The following is an 18,188-nucleotide window of genomic DNA, read 5'->3' on the forward strand; positions in this document are numbered from 1 at the left end:
TTTCTAACAATTATAACAAAATAAAAAAGACGGGATAAAAAGACGGGATAAAAACAGACTGTTCCAGCCACAGCAGGCAGACCTGATGATCCTCCTGAGAGCAGAGGAGAAGGCTGCCGGGTCACAGCCCACCACAGCCCAGAAATTCATCTCTACAGCTACTTTAGAGGAGGATCTGTGGGAAATTAGGAAGGACTCTCCAGTTTCAGTCTGAACAGCCTGACTGAGGCTCCTGCACGGCACACACGAGCTTCATGACACCCTGTTGAAACGGTCCTTGGAGGCTGAGTGTGACACCCACAGCGGTCGGTCAGAGGAACATCACACATGACGGACAATCAGCGAAGAAGCCACCGGAAGCCGCCGTCAGGTCACGCGTCTGCGCAGACAGCTGTCCGAAGTTTGATGCAATGAAATGTTGGATTCAAGACCAAAACTGCACGGAGACGCGGAGGCAGCAGACATGCGCAGCATGACAACAACACGAACACGGCAGAGGACAGTGCGCGCGAAGGCTCACGCACGCGCACTGTAAGCGAGAGAAGACATGAAGATTACCGCAGCCGCACTGTCACATGCACGGAGGAGAATGCTTAAGGAGAACGTACTGGAAGGTGATGATGGAGGCTCCGCCGTCTCCTCTTCCTCCTCTTCTTCTCCGCTCTGGAGCTCTGCAGCCCACTCCTCTCCCTCTTTGTCCCTCTCTGTCTGCCTCAAGGTCTCTCTACCACACACTCTCTCTTTTGTCGCTGTTATAATTGCTCATGCCTTCACTGGGGGGAGGGGGAGACCAGGAGGGGAGGGGGCGGGATGATGGTGATGATGAAGATGGTGCAGCAGCAAACGAAGAGGACAGCGGCTTCACCTCCTTTCCCCCGTTTTTCCTTATTTTTCAAGAACGCGCGTGGCTCCGGTTGGTGCGTCTGATGGAGAGGCAGCGGCGCGTGTGCACGTGCAGGCTCCAAAAATGGCAACCCATTTATCGACACCCCCCCCCCCCCCCACGCACACACACACACACACTCCTTTTAATCAATTCAAAGTGAGCAGACAGGGGGTGTGACGCGCGCGGCTGCAGGGCAGAAAATCTTAGCAGCTTCTCTTGTTAGCGCTGCAGGTGCGTGTAGGCGCGCGTGCGCGCTGTCTTTGTTCAGATGGAGCTGCCCGTGTTGTGTGCGTTGTGTGGCTGTGTTGTGTAGCTGTGTTGCGTGCGTGTGCAGGGCCTTTCGTGATTGTATGGTTGTTACCCCGGGCGGGGGGGAGAAAACACAACACAAGTTCACCATCCCTTTAATTGTTGATTCATTCATTCACTACATTCCCTTTTAAAATGTGTTATTATAAAAATAATGTTTTCAATTTGTGAACTAAGCGTTCAGACAGAACAAAGTTGGATCTTTCATTTATAAAATGACTTGAATAAAAAATGATTTAAAAAATGTTGTAGATGCAAAGCAAACCTCAGTTCAGATAATTTCATGTTGCACTTCCTTCTAGCCACCGACACATCTGTTAGATATCTAAATAATGGCTTTATCAATGTTTACAGCTACAGATATACATTATATATACAATAGACATCAATTCATGGAGGTTTATTGCACATTGCTGTTCAGATCTCTAATGGACGACTTTCCTACAGCTAATCGTGTCGCAGTCCCATCATGCTTTGTAAACAAGCCATTTGGGTTTTCTTACCACCAGGTACAAGACGTCTGTTAGATAATTAATATACATTGTAGATGTCTACCGTACACCTCAGACAACTCCATTACGGTACTCTATTAGAGCTCTCCCAATAGGGTTCTGCTAGATATCTGCACATAGACGTCTCCTACTCGTCTACCTGTAGACATTTTTAGATGTCTACTAGAGGACAATTTTACATCCATCCATTTATCTTCAGTTCCCACTGAATCTCCTTTTGGGATCACAGGATTGCTGGTTCCAACCCAGCTACTGTTGGGCAAAGGCGAGGAACACTCAGAACAAGTCGCCAGTCTGTTGCAGCCTGTTTCTGTTCATATCTGAAAGACCATTTGAGAGCCTCAAAGTTCCACTTCCCTGTTTAGAAAAGCATTTCATTTGTTTCTGTGGTCATTAATCCATTCATTTATAAAAGGTAGCTTTCATATATTAACAATAATAGAAGCATAAAGTGTCTTTTTTTCTCTAAACATAGCAATTTGTACTTATTTACCAGTTTATGTCAAAATGAAATAAACCCAAATATGCATGAAAAATAAGGTCCTCCTGCTGCAGCAGATTTACTTGAAATAAAATAGCTAAAAAAGCCAAATCAAACACATTTCTATCATTGTGACTTTGGTGAGCCATCATCCTTTTTCTCTGTTTACTGTCAAATTTAAGCATGATAGCATCGGTGTAGAATCAACTTCTTTCTTAAACTATATACATATGATTGGATTGTTTTGATGAAGGTTTCTGTGACCTTTAACCCCTGGTAAATGTCAGTAGAACTGTTTGCCACTTATTGGAATGTGATTACTAGTTGTCTGTGAACAAGGCTGAAAAAGCTGCATGGTGGTGTAGTGGTTAGCTCTGTCACCTTACAGTGAGAAGAACCTGGTTCAAATCCCAGCAGGGATTTCTGTGTGAAGTTAGTATGTTCTTCCTCTACAGATCTGTCACACTTCAACAGATTAGCTGCCATCAGCATGTTCTCCTGTGTGTGAGTGACAAACTGGTGACCTGATTATGGTGCTGTTGTCAGAGACGTCCAGTGAACATCTACAATAGATGTATAGTATTTATCTAATAGACATCCTGTGTCCTTAGTCACAGGTGAAAATGGTCTGTCTGACAATCGGTGGAAATGTCAGATTACAACCTGATTAGTCCGTATGGCAAAAATGTTAAGGCACATTTTTTTGTATGGACATATTGCGATCAACAGCTTCTGGCAACACATAAGGGTAAGGTGAAGTAAGTGAGACACAGGCAGGTCCAACAGACTTTTCTTTTTTTGACCCCACCCAAATCCTGAGCATGGAACCTGTGGGCTGTTCACGTGGTAGCCTCATTGTGCGTCGCTGGAGTGAAACTTGGCTGTTTGAAATGAGGAAGAAGACGATCAGAGTTTAGTTAGTTAGTTAGTGTGGACGTCTTATAGGCATCCTATGGACACTTACATATCACGTGCATGCCTCGTGCATGCAGCATTGCACGGTCAGTAAGGAGCCAGTACTCACACCTTACTAACAATTGGAGGGCTGTGTAAAGGGTACTGTACAACAGCATCACCCGTCAATCGTAAATGTGGGATATACTTACAGCACGCACGACAATGGTACGTTCCATTGTTGTGAGATGGCCGAACCAGACTCAATGGGTCTGCAAGATGACCCACTTGTGCTCCTCTTAAGATGCAGCCTCTCCTGTCCATAACCCTCTAAGCCTGGACAACCCAAAAAGAGACCAGGGCTCGAGACAGAGGTCAGTCGCAAAGTCAAACCTATCCAAAACAGCGTTTATAACAAAAACTTATCACTAGAAGTGGGAAAAAGCCAAAACTAGACGCACCCTAGAAGCAGAATACAGAACTAGAATTGAATCTATTGACAGTGAGGGGCATACCACTAGAATGAAACAACTGAGAGAGTGCAACAACACTAAAGGCACTAAAGGTGGTCTCTTAAACCAAAGGTTGATATTTATAAGTGCACGCAGCTGTGTGCTCCACAGAAAACCCCAGGTGAATGGTTGGACTTCCGGGAAGAGACACAGTCAGCCTCACTGAAAACAGAGTGAGCATAAAGAAAACCCAACCAAAAAACTGAATGGGTCGCTCAGACCCCATCCAGTCGCATCAGATACGGATAGTCACCAGAACTGAAGTGAATTGAATGGTTTTCTATATTCTCTATTTTAGTTTTAATAATACTGCACTTGGTGGTAGTGGTTGCTTCACAGTAAGAAGGCCCTGGTTCAAACCCTAGCTGGGACCGTGTAGATTTTGCATGTTGTTCCTGTGCATGTGTGGGTTTTCTCCAGATTCCTTCCACAGTCTAAGGACATGCTTCATAGGTTCATTGATGATTCTAAATTACTCTTAGTTGTTATTGTGCGGTCCTGCAACAGACTGACAACCTGTTCAGAATGGATAATGCAAGGGTTACACCCGAGCTCTGATCGCTGTCCTGAGTGAACTGATGGAGGTTGAGGAGCACAGTTGCTTCGTTTGATCGTGCTGACCTAGTTAGACTCCCCCGATCTCAATAAAACATCAAGACTGAGAACAGACGCACAGGTCGTCTCCACCTGTACTTCAGCTGAAGGGTGAGGTTTGAATTGGAGCTGTGAATATGGACAATGGAAAAAGGAAAATGTTTCAGACAGCAAACAATAGCACAATCACACAATCACACAGCCACAGACAGAGAAATGACTCCACAGCCGAGGATTTGGGTACTCCACTTTGTGAGTCCTGAAAGGAACACTATTTAAAAAAAAATACACATGTTTGGATTGTACAATGATTACACACACCATCAAAGATCACAGTTTTCCTACATTTATCTTTGTTTTGTGAAGTTCTAATAATTTCTCATGTAGCAGGTGATTCTGCTTCCACATTTACATAGCAGGAAAGAATAATCTAAACTGAAACTGTATTACGTACCACACACGCACACAATCACCCATACACACATGTGTACACACACACTTATCCCTCTACTCACACCCACTGACTCACAACTGACATACGCGATCACAGACTCACACTCTCACACATCTGCTCACACACACACACACACACACAAACACTTTTTGGTCAACTTTTGATTCTTGTCACTGCATCCAGCTGGATTTGAATCAACAGACAGACTGTGAATTCTCCAGATGAATTCAGATACCCCCCCCCCCCCCCCCCCACCACCACTACCTGCGGTTTGCAGTGTGTAGGTGTGCAGCAGTGTGTAATAGGCTTCTCAGTGCAGCTGCAGCCTGAAGCCTCCACTGAACTCAGTGGGAGAAAGTCAATTACAGCAGAGCTGAGCCTGGCCTGTGGGGGCTGTATGGGAAAAAGATAAGAACATGAAGAAGGCTGCTGACATGTTCTCCCCCCAGATGCATGAAGGGGCAGCACGAGCTGCACTCTGTCTTGCTACACCCATCCAGACATGGAGCCAGACTGCTGCAGAACTGCAGTGCACACACCAGTCTATCATTGATTTGTGTGAGGTTCAGTCATACTTTAACTTAGGGCTCACCATGATGACTTTAAGGCACAATCCAGTCCAGTCATAGTTTGTAATCTCTAAATAAATACACAGGAAGTGACATCTTAGTGTCCAACAAGAGCTGCAAACAAAGTCAAGATTTTTAATTGGTAGCAGTCTCCCTCACTCAGACTCAGGAGTTCACTGCAGAGCAATCCTAGTTGAAACTCTGACAGTAGATGTTGGGTGGACATGTTTCACTGACCTGGACTGCAGACCACACTAATCTCATTATGAGTTCTCCTTCAGCCAGCAGTCCACTTCATGGATGCTGATGCCAGAGGAGGAAATGGATCTCTGCATCTCTCGATCTGCCAGATCATCCCTGGGATTGTAATGAGTCCAGGAGAGGTACTTGGAATTCTTCAACACATGCACTGAGTTAGTCTTGCCTACAGTGGTGTTGTTGAGTAGGTGAGAAGCAGCCTTGTGCACCAGCTAGTTTCTTCAGCAGGACCCAGAGGAGTCACCCGGACCTTTAAAGTTCTAGTATGCCTGAATTAAAACTTGAAAAAGAAAAAAAATAAGGAGAAGGGTTATACTAAGCAAGTCATTTTTAATCATATTCATTGAAAGATTACAGAAACATACAAAAGAAAAAGTCTAGAGATTGAATTCATTTACAGGGCAACGTTCTTGCATTAAGTTGCATGAAACCACTACAAATGTGATGGTGTTGCCCACTACACAGATAGATACCCGCGTGTTCAAACATGGTGTTTGTTATAGACAAACGTGACGAGCACAGAAGTCCAAAAAACAGAACACCATTCAGGTTCAGTTCAGTTAAACTCCACTAAGTTGGGCTCTTTCTTTGGAAGAGTACATTGAAAGGTTATCTGTAATTCTGAGAAACAATGTTTTTTTTAAATAAAATCATTTAAAAAAGATGGAATTCCTGGCTTTTCACTTTAACCCTTGTGCTATCTTAGATGACCCCCCCCCCCCTTACCTTGAGGTGTTCTCCCTACCATGACAAAGGTGGATAAAGGTGGAAAGATTTCATGTAATCCATGGACACCAGTGAAGATCACAAATCATTGAAGAAAAAAGGTTCAGAGCACTGTCTAGTGGGTCTAGATGACCCAACTCCCAATGTTAAAGTGCCTAGGATAGCACAAGGGTTAACTTGAACATACAAGTATGGTTTGGTATCTAACCCAGTCAGCAAAGATGGAAAATCAACATCTAGTTTTCTTAGATCCAGCAAATGTGTCTGACATTGCATCACTTATTTTGCTAGTTTTAGAATATTTTGAAATGCCAAGCACAGCAAGTGGGTCAGTGAAAGCTTATTTACAAGACATTCAGTTATGTTTTAGTACATCTGCACATACAGACTGGAAGAAGTTGGTTTTAAAAAGGGCTAAGGCACTTAATATTAGAGATTCAAGCTGGGTTGTAGGAGGAAAAAAACTTGCGACTGACTCCCACCTATTAGATCACACACAAATGATATGACAACAGTTACCATCACTGCACTATTTACCAGAAGACTGTCAGAGAAGTTGTATTCATGTTTAAAATGCACCAGGATGAAGGTTAAGCCTCAAAGATCTAGAAGCATTGAATAATAAACGGTGTTCTGGCAGATCGGCCTGAATTGGGAAGGTTTTGGGAGGTTGTATGATGCAAGTCTGTCACAAATTGTGTCTTTAGTTTCAGATTCTTCGCTTTGATTTCTGGATTGGTTTCCGTGCAGGTTGGCTATGACTTCTCCCCGATGGATCCAGCCCCCTCATGTGGTTCATCTTGGTTCAGGCACAGCTGCCTGCACTCACTCATTAGTGGCTGTATCAATGTAACCTTTTTTTAAGTCTAAAACTACTGGGGTCCTGGGGGTCTTACTCATGAAGGAGGAAAGGATGGAGCGTTAGATTGACAGACGGATACGTAAAGCAACTGCAATAAAGTGGCTGCTCTATTGATTTGTTGTAATGAAGAGGGAACTGAGCTAAAAGGCAAAGCTCTCCAATTACTGGTCATTCTTTGTTCCTATCCTCACTTATGGTCAGGAGCTTTGGATCATGGCCAAAAGGATAAGATCCTGTATACAAGTGACTGACTTGAGTTTCGTCTGCTGGGTAGCTCCCTAATGCCTTAGTCACAACAGTCTTAACAATTGTGACTATTGTATTCTCTGACTTCATGTCAGAGAATACAATAGTTAATGGCTAAACTGAACAGATTTGGCTAAACTGGCATCCCTGCCCTTAGACCCCCCTTCTCTGTGAGGAAAAACTCCTAAAAAAACGGATTCCACAAAAAAAAGAAGAAACCTCAGGGGTGTCCACATAAAGGAGGGATCCTCCCCCAGGACAGACAGGTGATGTACCAGAACTCTTAGAGAGAAATAACTTATCTAAATCTACAACTACACTTTTAAAGGCCAGCAGACGAGCTTCATCCAGATAGAGTTGGGGGGACGGCCGGGGTGCGAGTCGAGCCGGAGACAGGATCCACAGCCAGGTGTAGGAGCAGGAGCACAGACGAGCCAGAGGCTCACATTTGATTCAAACTCAATTTTGATTTTCAAAATTACATCTGAAAACCTGTTTTTCAGTACTAATTAGCTTTATGTGATTATTATTCTATACTAGTAATTGGTTTAAATGATCCATTTTTAAATTACTGTTTGAAAGATTCTGAAATGATACTTTTCTTGCTAATATTTGTGAATTGTTAAGAATGTGCATCTTCTACATTGAAATCAGTTCAAATCAAGACTTTGATTTTAAAGCCCAGAGTTAGCAGAATAGTAGAACAAGAGTCATTTTTCCCTCTCTTTGTCTAGATGATTATGTGTTAGATGAAAGAAATCATCACTTTTTTATTGTCTGTTAATGCGAGTCTCACAGAGCTCCTATGTGTCCTACTTATTTTAAAGAATAACAGAAGAAACCCCTCTGAGCAGTAACTGCTGCTGAGGCTTGTGCTGTGAATGAAGGATCCTGAGTGAGGAGAGGAGCAGGATGAAGGTAATGCATGCAGGAACATGCAGGAGCTCCCTGGCAGACTCAGGAGAGCTTCACTCTGGCTTGTTTTAGCCAAGCGATAAAAGCTTGTAATGTTTTCATAAATGACTCCTGTTTATTATTTCCCATCAGCCTCCTTTTCTTCACAGACAAGGATGAAGCCATTATCACTTCTCGTGACTGCTGGTCTTTGCGGGAGAACCTCGGCTTCTGTCCTAACTGTGGGGATGAAGATGTTTTCTCTGGAGGAGGGATTTATGTTTGGAATTCAAGCGGTCTGCCTCTGCTGCCTCGCTGGATCTCAGTCTGCTGCAGACCTGAGCAGCATAATAAGAGTTTGTTAGCAGCTCGCAGTGCCAGTGTCCCATTTCTAGCATGCAGGAGGAAGCAGAGATTTGGAATAATACAGGGCATCCACAGATTTGTCTGTTTAATTCCAGGTTGCAGTACTTGAGCAAATGTTTTCCACTTAACCGTCTTGTGATGCTGTTTCTCTGAAGCTAATTTTGTACAATGTAATAGGTCTTTGTGTTTCAGTAGCCCTTTCCCTAAAACACATCAGACGTGCAAACATCTCTGCTCAATGGTTTAGTGGAGAAATGAATGCTTGGTTTTCTGCTGAGGCCAAATGACTGGTCTGGAAGAAATCTTTTCTGTCATGGCTTGTCAGGTGTCTGTCCCTTTGTCTCCATCTTCTGGTTGTCTCTGCCACTCCTGTCCTCTGGCCTTTACCTGCAGGTGTCTTCTCCAGGGGTGCACAAGTGCTGTATGAATCTACAATTCCTACATCCATTGATTAGGTTGTTACTTCAGGAAATAGATGGCATCATATTTGCCTTTTTTTTTAAGTCGTGAGCACTCTGTGGACCTCCAGGCCTCGAGAAGGGAGCTCTGCTGCAGCCTTTTCTCAGGTCTTGTCCAGCTGACTTTGACCTGTGTTGAGCAGACTTGTACTTTGTAATGTTCTGTGTGTTATTTTTGTGTACAGGCCCACTCTCAACAGTGGTGTCTTTTTTACTGAGTGAAGTATGAATTACAGTTGAAAGTAAAACTGTAGGGGTGAAACCACCGTTTTCTTTAGTACATGTTTGTTGGTCCTGGGAGGATAGTGTTTGGCATGTTTTCTATTTTCTTTCATTTCTGGTCAGATGTTTTCTGGGATTAGATAGGTGGGCTTGTGTTTGTTGTTTTGGCCTTGGTTCACCCTGAAGCCTTTTTGCTAAATCTCTGTTGTTTCTCTACATATCTGTTATCTCAAGTTCTTTTTTATTTATCATTAGCTAGTTACTTTTCATTCCATTTTTATTCATATAGCCCATACATACTGGTAAGTGGATAAGAACATGAAATCAGTCATACAGTTCAACAGGTAATTGCTAATCTCAACTAAACAGACTGAGCTCACCTGGCATCCCTGCCCTTAGACCCGCCTCCTTGGTCAGGAAAAACTCCTAAAAAAACTGTTAGAGTGTTTGTTGTTTTTTTCTCTGAAAAGCTGCCGTAGTTCCACTGAGGTTTTGCACAGGTTCGAGTTTGCTTTAAATCAGGGTAGGCTATATATCCAGTATGTTGAAATTGTTATACACATTATGAGTGAACATTTTTTATTTTTCAGTCCATGTAAAGACGCATCAAACTCCCATTGATGTAGTGGTGACTGTAGTGGTGACTGTGGCAGCATCCTTTGTTCCACTTGACAGATCTCACAATCTCTGCAGACCTGCTGAACGACAGTGTCCAACCTAGGCCAGCAAACATACGTGTGTGCTAGTGCCTTCATCCTGACAATCCCTGGATGTCCTTGGTGTAACTCTTTTAACACAGCTTTGTTCAGTCTGGTTGGCCCAGTGACACGAGTTCCCCACATGACACTGCTCTGCTCTGCTGAAAGTTCATTTATTTGCATTTATTTCAGGTTCTCCTCCACTTGGTACATTCATCCTTCCATGACAGAACGACGCGCTTTTGAAAGTTCAGAGTCGGTTCTTGGAGCTCTGGTTACCTGCATTGGTTACTGTAAACATGGAGATGTTCTTAATCTGTGGGCTGTCTTTCTGAAAATACGGTTTTTCCCAGAATGGTTGGTGCTTTTGATGCTTTTGAAGCGTAACTGGGCAGTAGAGTGTTGGTACTTCTGATGCCCACATGCTACAGAATGAAGTGTGCTTCTGTATCTCTGGACAGTTAATGAAGGGACTTTTACAATGATATCTATACTCATTTGATGAGTTGAAGTTATTATTTTTTAATAATTCAACAGTCATCTAATTCTTCAGCATCTTATGGTTATAACTAGCTCGTCTTCTATCTTCCTTTCCTTCCTCCTCTTTGTCATTCTCTCCCATCTCTCCCATCATCTCCCCTTCTTCCAGCCATTTTTCCTCTTCTCTCTGCTTTTATTTCCTTATAGTTCTGCACATCCTCTCTTCTCTCCACCACGTCTGTCCTCCCCGCCCCCCTCCCCCCACCCCATTCCTCACATTTTAAAACATCAGCTCTCTCAGCGTGTGTCAAGCCGCCCGCAGATTCTACCATATTCCCTTCTGCTCATTAATGAGGGTGCTGGGTCCTGGCAGTGCTGAGTTCAAACAATCAAAAACTGCAATTAGAGGAAACTCATGAGTCTGTCTGGATGAGTTGGGAAAGTGGGGCATTGTTGTTTCAGTCAAGTAAAGAGAAAGGATTTCTGTTCTCAGTTCAGGGAAAGGATCTCCAGAAAAAACCAAAGGCAGAGAAGGTGTTAGAGTTCCAGGAAGCATATGAGTTTAGTAAAAAGAGCGAGCAGCAGCAGCCTGAGCCTCCAGAAGCTGCTGCACGCTCTGGAGGGGACTGCAGCTGGGCTCCTCAGCATGCTGTGCCGCTTTGATAAATGGCACTATCACACCACAGGGTTCAGAAATCCACTCATTTCTATATGTTCAAAGCATCACATGACCACTCTCCCTGTCACCATTACATCCATGTCTGTGTGGCCTCAGGGGCAGGATGGACGAAACGCGGCTTCATCACACGGCTCAGCTTTCAGCTCCAGATTCCAGTCCTACTGTGGAATGTATTTTCTCTGGCACATCCGTACCAATTTTAATGAAAAACATTGAAACTTTTTTTCCCCATAAAAAGGTCTAAACACACTCAGACAAATGTTTGTAGACTCATCAGTGTTGCCTTATGTCTTTGTAAAATGAACAAATCACCTAATCCGGGACATGCAGTCTCCCCGGCCATCACTAGATGTATACTAATCATTGATCTGTGACATAAATCAAACACCTACAGAACTTAAATCATTTCAATCGTCTTTTGCGTCATTTCTGTTTAATTCCAGCGTAGGCTGTGAGTTGAGGCAGCACTGAGTTTAGTCTCATGCTAGATTGCACAACTCTATGGACACTGGGTTGATTAAGTGCCTTTTGCTCACTCAGTGTAGCCGACCAATGTACTGCTTTATTAAAATGTTTTTATGCATTCTTGACATTTTTATTACATGTCCTCATTTTTAATATAACAAATAATGTATTTAATGTTTGGATTGACATAAGTCACACTGAAAAGACATGAGGTGAGGCAGGCAGTAGCTCTGCCTCTATAGAGAAGGCGCTCATGAGCTCACGTTTGTCCCTCTGTGGTTGCTAATAAAGGAGTTCCTTGTCACATGTTTTGCCTAACTGGATGTAATGTTACGACCCCAGACTTCCCCTCTTCCAGGCCAGTGTATCTTTGTGAGTGTTTCCCCTTTTTGTTTGCAGGTCCTGGTTGAGCTGGAGTCTCCTCCCTGTGGGTGGACCTGACCCGTCCCACAGAGGGTATAAATCCTGCTGGGACTCTTGGCGTCACTCTCTCCCACCTGGCAGATGATGCTGCAGCCTTACCAAACCATTTACTCATTTTAGCAGATTTAGTAGGGTTAAATGTAGGTTAAAAATAAACTTTTGTTAAGCCTTATCCAGTCTCCCTCTTGTTGTCATGGCTTTTATTTGAGCCGGTCATGACAGTAACATCTCAGCTCTAAAAACTTCTTAAGATTGGACATTGGACACCAATGCTGGAGCTTAAAGCCTTCAAGCTTCAAGGTGGACTTGAAGCCAAAGTCACAGAAATTTTTGATCAGAAAGAGAAGCATATGGACTTCATTTACAAGTAAACAGTGAGCACAATCTGTGTATGTGTGTAGTTGAGTGTGTAGTTGGTATGCTGTGTATGTACATGTACACGTGTGAGTGGGAGAAAGTATCCCACAGCAGCATTCACCTCTATGTTTTCGGGAGGCACAGGCTACTAAACTGCTATACATGTTACATTCTTCCCTGGCCAATTATGAAACTGCTGTGTGTACGTTTTTTAGGTTGTGGAGCGAGTGTGATGGACAAACATGTTCTCAGGTGCATCAAAAGAAGCAGATGGAATGTGAGATGCAGACTGCCTTCATATGGAGCGGTCCAGGTAAAGCTGCCCGTTTGAACAGCTGTCAGACTGAGCTGGATCTGCAGGATCAGAGGAGATCCATCTGTTAAAAAAAACGAAAGCTGAAATGGTGAAGCTCTAAGAGGCTGGTGGCCTCTTGAGGGTAAAGAGGGAACCAGAATCCAAATGTTGGAACCATGCATGGATGTGCATGATGCTGGAAGGTAACATGAGAGATGTGATGCTTCTGCTTCTCCTTCCTGTCTGAGGATGAAAGTGTTAAACAAAGATCCTCAAAACTATTTCAGGCAAACCTACATTCCTATCAACCTACCTTACTTTATTTTGTCAATGAGCTCTGTTTGAGGTAAATATGGGATTTGTATTTGGAAATCCACTTCTAGAGGAGCCTGTCAAACACGGCGTCTGCAGGCTGAACCCAGGTGTTTCAGTTCACTTCATCCACTGGAACCTGACGACCACAGGAATGACGGTCAGTAGAGAGTTCACCTGACAGGTGAAGATCTGCATCTCTGTACAAGCTATCGTCAAAAAGCTGTACTGTTAATGTTTACAGCTTTTGAGACAGCTGACCCCCCTTTGAGCTGAGGGGGGCCTCCTCCTGCCGCAGTCTGAAGGCAGACGGCTGTCATGGAAACAGAAACCATGTGTGCATAGCTGAGCGAATGCTCACTGCCGCAGAGTTTACCTAAGTTATTCTGCAATGAAGAAGCCCTGCTCTTTCTCATTTGCACTCATATAAATCTTTTTTATTTTTTGTCATTTTTCAGGTTTACAGTAAGTTATTTAAAGTTTCACTGTCATATTTTTTGTCTAAAAAGTAGAATTTCTGACCCAGCACTTTCTTAATATTTGAACAACTAATGTTACTTCTTGAGTAGGAGCTTTTTACATTAGCACAAGTTAGCGCTGGGCATCAGGAGAAGCCTCAGCGCAGAGGCTCTGCAGTATTAATTCACACATGGAGCTGACTCTTCCCTCAAACTGCTCACCTTTAACTTTGCTGGACTTCCTGGACCTTTAAGTCCAGACCTGGTCTCCATACAGCAGTAAAAACTTTTCTTTCCTTCTTGCTACAACTTTCCTAAATGCCCCGTCTTCTGTGTCAGGAAAAAGATGTGGTCTGCACGAGGAGGTGAAGCTGCTGCCAGCTGACCTTTGCTCTTCACAAGTGTTCTCTTGCAGGCCAACCTGCCTCAGGCGAGGTCACACAGCCCCACAATTGCTGCCAGGCTGCGGTCAAGGTCAGAGATGTTTCCGGCTCATCGAGCGGCTGCAGGATGGAGACGAGAAAACAAACAAGAACCATTAATCTTCCACCAGGTTGCTATCAGCTGAAACAAGCTTTTCCTATAAACACAACCAAAAAAACACACACACACAAGCATAAATCAGTGTACAAACAAAAGAATACATTTCTTTAAAATATAAATAACTGTTATGTGGTTATGCAGTACATTACTGTTTTTTGGTAGCCTTCATACTTAAACCTTTTTATCCTTTAATGTTGTCATCAGGTTCATAATAACCAGCTGTTTGTGTTAGCAGTGTTGAGATGATGCTGGTCACTGTGAGTGTGTCTGAGGTCATATATGCACAAGCTTGTAGATTTAATATGAGAACTCATGTCAGAAACTCCCTTCGTTTATTTTTAAGAATGTTTTTTAATTTAAATATGGATCATACTTGTTCAAAAATGCTCAACAGCTCTAAAGATACTGAAGCTAACAAAGTAACTTTCTGACATAATCTTTGTTGTAGGACAATTGGGTCATGATTAGTTAGTATAGAAAGTTTGGTGACAATAGCTTCAGCATCTTTAGAGCTATTGAGCACCTTTATTAAATTCATATTTCTATCAAAATTTGAACAAAATATATAGAATAAAATAAAATAAAATAAAGATTGAATTTCTCAAAAACTATTTATTGTTGCTTGAATATGCTGACAAATCTTCATTACCAGCTCATATGAATGTAGAAATCTATTCGTTACGAGAGATTATTGATTTTTACAGAATGGCGTTTTCTCTGAGTTTGCACTTTATTGACGGTCCCTTGGCAGCTGTCTCCCTCTTGTGTCTCCATTTATAGTTCAAAGAGAACACTTTCCATTAAAAGGCAAAAAAACAAAAAAATAAAACTTTTTTCTTTTGCATCTGTAATTCCCTCTCTGTGTTCATACAAAATGATTGAGATACTTGCTGTCACATTTGAATGTTTATCAGAAGAATTATTGAGACCAGAAGTCAGAATCTGTGAAGATCTGAATAACTTTACCAAATCTTCTGAGTCCTGCACTCTGATTGGTTGACCCCTGCTCCCTACTTGTTCCATAGTCAGACAGATCAGTTTTGACACATATATCTCGCAACGAATGTGTCAAAAGTCCAAGCGCAGCTGTAGCACGCTGTGAATTGCAGCAGCAGATTTGAGCAGTTGTAATCGCCAATTTGAGGTTTGTAACTCTACATGAACACATGCAAATGGGAATTTGTCAATTGTGATTTTATTTGTCAAACTTTACAGCAGAAGAATTTTACACACAGATTCAGATTTTTGGTTCTCATTTCAAATCTACAAACTCGTCCATTTAGTCACATTTTTACCATCATGGTTCGGCTCCTGCCGCTGCAAACCCAAAAAAGAATGGGGGGGATACAAGCACTGATTTGAATAGGTCATTATTTTACGCTGTAACAATTATACTAGATCTGCTGAGACGACAAATATTACATCAAAGGTGAAATTCTGAAAACATCTGTCCATCAATACACTGTGGGTTAGGAGGAGGGATGAAGCAGACAGGGAGCAGTGTGGCAGTGTGCACGTGGGGGTGGAGATACATGCACGCTGCGGAAGTGTTTATAAGGGGAACCAGATCCTCCCCAGCCCGACCAGCGACACCGGGGGGCGGGGACCCCTACAGGGGCCCCCTCCGGCGCTGGGAGGCATAGCTGAACCCAGCATCTGGGACCCCAGGCCACAGGACAGGCGTGATTAGCCGTACCATGTGCCGGCCACCGGGCGCCGGACACCGAGACGCGGGCCAAGGACGAAGCCAGGGCCCAGAGGACCCATGAGCCGCCCACCACCCAGCCAGAGCCCTGTCTTCATAGGCCAGCCCCGGCACCCGACCCAAACAACCCAGAGATCACCGTGCAACCATAGCTCCACCCCCATCCCCACTACTCTATCGTACCCCCCCTATCATACCCCCCCCAATGCCCTCCCCACTCTGCGATGGGGAGGGAGAGCCCCAGAGGATCCCGGTGAGCCAGCCCCCAGGTCTGTCCCACCCATACACCTTGATGAGCATCCCTAGAAGAGAGAGAGTTGTCATTGGTGCAGATTTCAGTGGATATGTTGGTGCAGGAAACAGAGGTGATGAGGAGGTGATGGGCAGGTTTGGTATCCAGGAGAGGAACATAGAACAGATTATGGTTGGTTTTGAAAGACAGATAGAAATGGTTGTAGTGAGTATGTTGAGAAGAGGCACAATAAATTAACCGTCCCAATACATTTAGACAAATCTATCTATCTTCACTTAATACACTGTGCCTAAAAGAATAGATCTTTTTTTGAATTTTAAAAAAGAGGATATTTAACATTCTGTGGGTCACTGATTTTTAGACAAATCCTCCCAATTTGACAAAACAACACATGCAGACACAAGTTTGTGCAGCTTTTACGGTGTTTGATTAAAGTGAAGAACAAAATGTTTGTAATTACGTTTATAGAACACTCCCCGCTAAAAAATCTAGTAAGATTTCTGGACAACAGCGCCTCCTGCTGGATCACAGAAAACATAAGTACATTTTTGGTTTCTGTAGAAATCAATTTTAATATTTTCTTTTTAAATATTTATTTTAATATTTTCAATCAAGTCAATTAATCAAAGTTTATTTATAATAAGCCCTTCTCATACCTTGAGCAGCTCGAAGCACTTTAAATTAAAAATATAGACACCAAAATTAAAATAAAAACCCAACCCACCCTTTACCCTCCCCACTCCATCAACACATACATCCCATGACACCAAACACAATAAATATTTATGAAAGTAACATGAAAACAAACTTAAGGCTTGGCTCTGCTGTGAAGAAACAGTATTGTGGAAATCTGTCCATACCAAGAACCAGCTCGGCTTCAGGGGCATCGCCACAGTCCCCACCCAGACCAGGACAGCAATGGGGTCCACTCCACAGCTGTGAGGCTGAAAAACTGGACCCTGACTGCCCCAGCAAGGGCAGCAACCATGGCAACAACCACTGACCAAGCACCACCACAAAGGATTACAATACACTGCGGCTAAAATAATAAGAAAAATGTTCAAATTACACACACACCATGTATGTAAAAACCTAAAAAGGAAAACACCCGTACTGGTGTGCAGTCCAGGCTGGCCATGGGTGATCCTGCCCTGCCTCTTAAAGTGGGAGCAGGCGGGGGCTCAAGTCTCTCAGGTGGTGGCGTGCCTCTCATCTGGGCACCTGCGTAGGTCTGTGTGGTCGGGGCGTTGGGTCTGAACCTGGAGAGGCTTGGGGTGGGGCAGGTCCCTGCCCTGGCCTCTGCGCGCTCTCCGTTCCTCCTTCTCTGCCGTGGGTTTGCCGCGTCTAGTCCTCCGCCTCCGTCTTGGTTGTGGGGGTCCGGTGAATGTGAAGGTGGTTGTTCCCATGTCCTTGTCTGACGGGGGGGCTCTTGGATGCTTGGATCGGCCGGGTTGCTGCGCTGTCTGCCCCTGGCTCTGGGGTGGGGGGTTCCGGGCCTCCTGCCTTTGCTGGAGCATTCAGTGTGATGAAGGTTCACTCTCAGAAGCACACATTCCTTCAACCCACCTGCTTATTCACTGTAGCCCAAATATGGGCATGGGTATTGTTTTTACAGCCCTCTTCAAGAATATTGGTTATGCAAATCTTGTGTGTAGCTGACTGTGTGCATAAGTCTTGTGAGATAAATCTTCCATCACTAATGTCTGAATATTCTTCAAACCTGTAAATAGCTCTGTGCAGACTGTGTGTTACTGTGTGTTACTGTGTGTAGCTGAGTGTGTGTATCTGAGAACTAAGTCATACAATTGACTTATAATACTCTTATGTTATGACAGTGATATCGACTGCCACCCCCACATTTCCCTGATCTTCACCTCTTACCCCCCATCACTAACATCCCTCTCTCTCTCTCTCTCTTCTTTTTTTACCGTCCAACAAGGAAAACATATAAACGTGATTATTATAAATAAAGCTTAGCCTCAAACACAAACAGGGTTTATACAAATATACACTCAGTCTGTCTGTAGATCCATAAACCTCTATTGTAACAGTAAAATCTATCCAACACAAGAGGCCTTCAGCTCTGATCTGCCTGCTCAGCTGTTGGACAGGACAAATAAAAAAATAAAAGAGGCAAATCCCTGAGATAAGAAGGCCAAGACGATAAAAACACTTAATAAGGGATACTTTAAAACCAATCCGGAAAAACACAAGTAACCGATTTTTAAATGGGTGTTATGTGTTAAAGCCCCCGGGTCCTCGTAAGAACTCATGGTG

At 43.5% G+C, this 18,188-nt stretch overlaps 1 protein-coding gene and 1 long non-coding RNA gene across 9 annotated transcripts in view; one reads left to right on the forward strand and one right to left on the reverse strand.

Annotated features, from left to right (window-relative positions):
• The window catches only part of myt1la (myelin transcription factor 1-like, a), a 56,744-nt gene extending 55,798 nt beyond the window's left edge, over window positions 1-946 (reverse strand). For 7 of the 8 annotated variants that reach the window (XM_078943104.1, XM_078943106.1, XM_023952976.2 and 4 more), the window contains exon 1: window positions 609-946. The gene's annotated coding sequence lies outside the window, so the exon portion shown is untranslated. The remainder of the gene's footprint in view (window positions 1-608) is intronic. The other variant, XM_023952975.2, reaches the window with a different exon arrangement.
• Window positions 479-12,160, forward strand: LOC111947069 (uncharacterized). The gene is made up of 2 exons (XR_002872867.2): window positions 479-614; window positions 11,965-12,160. It is a non-coding gene; the product is annotated as an uncharacterized LOC111947069 (long non-coding RNA).
• The last annotated feature ends 6,028 nt before the right edge of the window (window positions 12,161-18,188 follow it).

This window comes from Oryzias latipes, chromosome 24 (genome assembly GCF_053564925.1).
Source record: "Oryzias latipes strain Hd-rR chromosome 24, Olatipes_Hd-rR_3.1".
NCBI lineage: Eukaryota > Metazoa > Chordata > Actinopteri > Beloniformes > Adrianichthyidae > Oryzias > Oryzias latipes.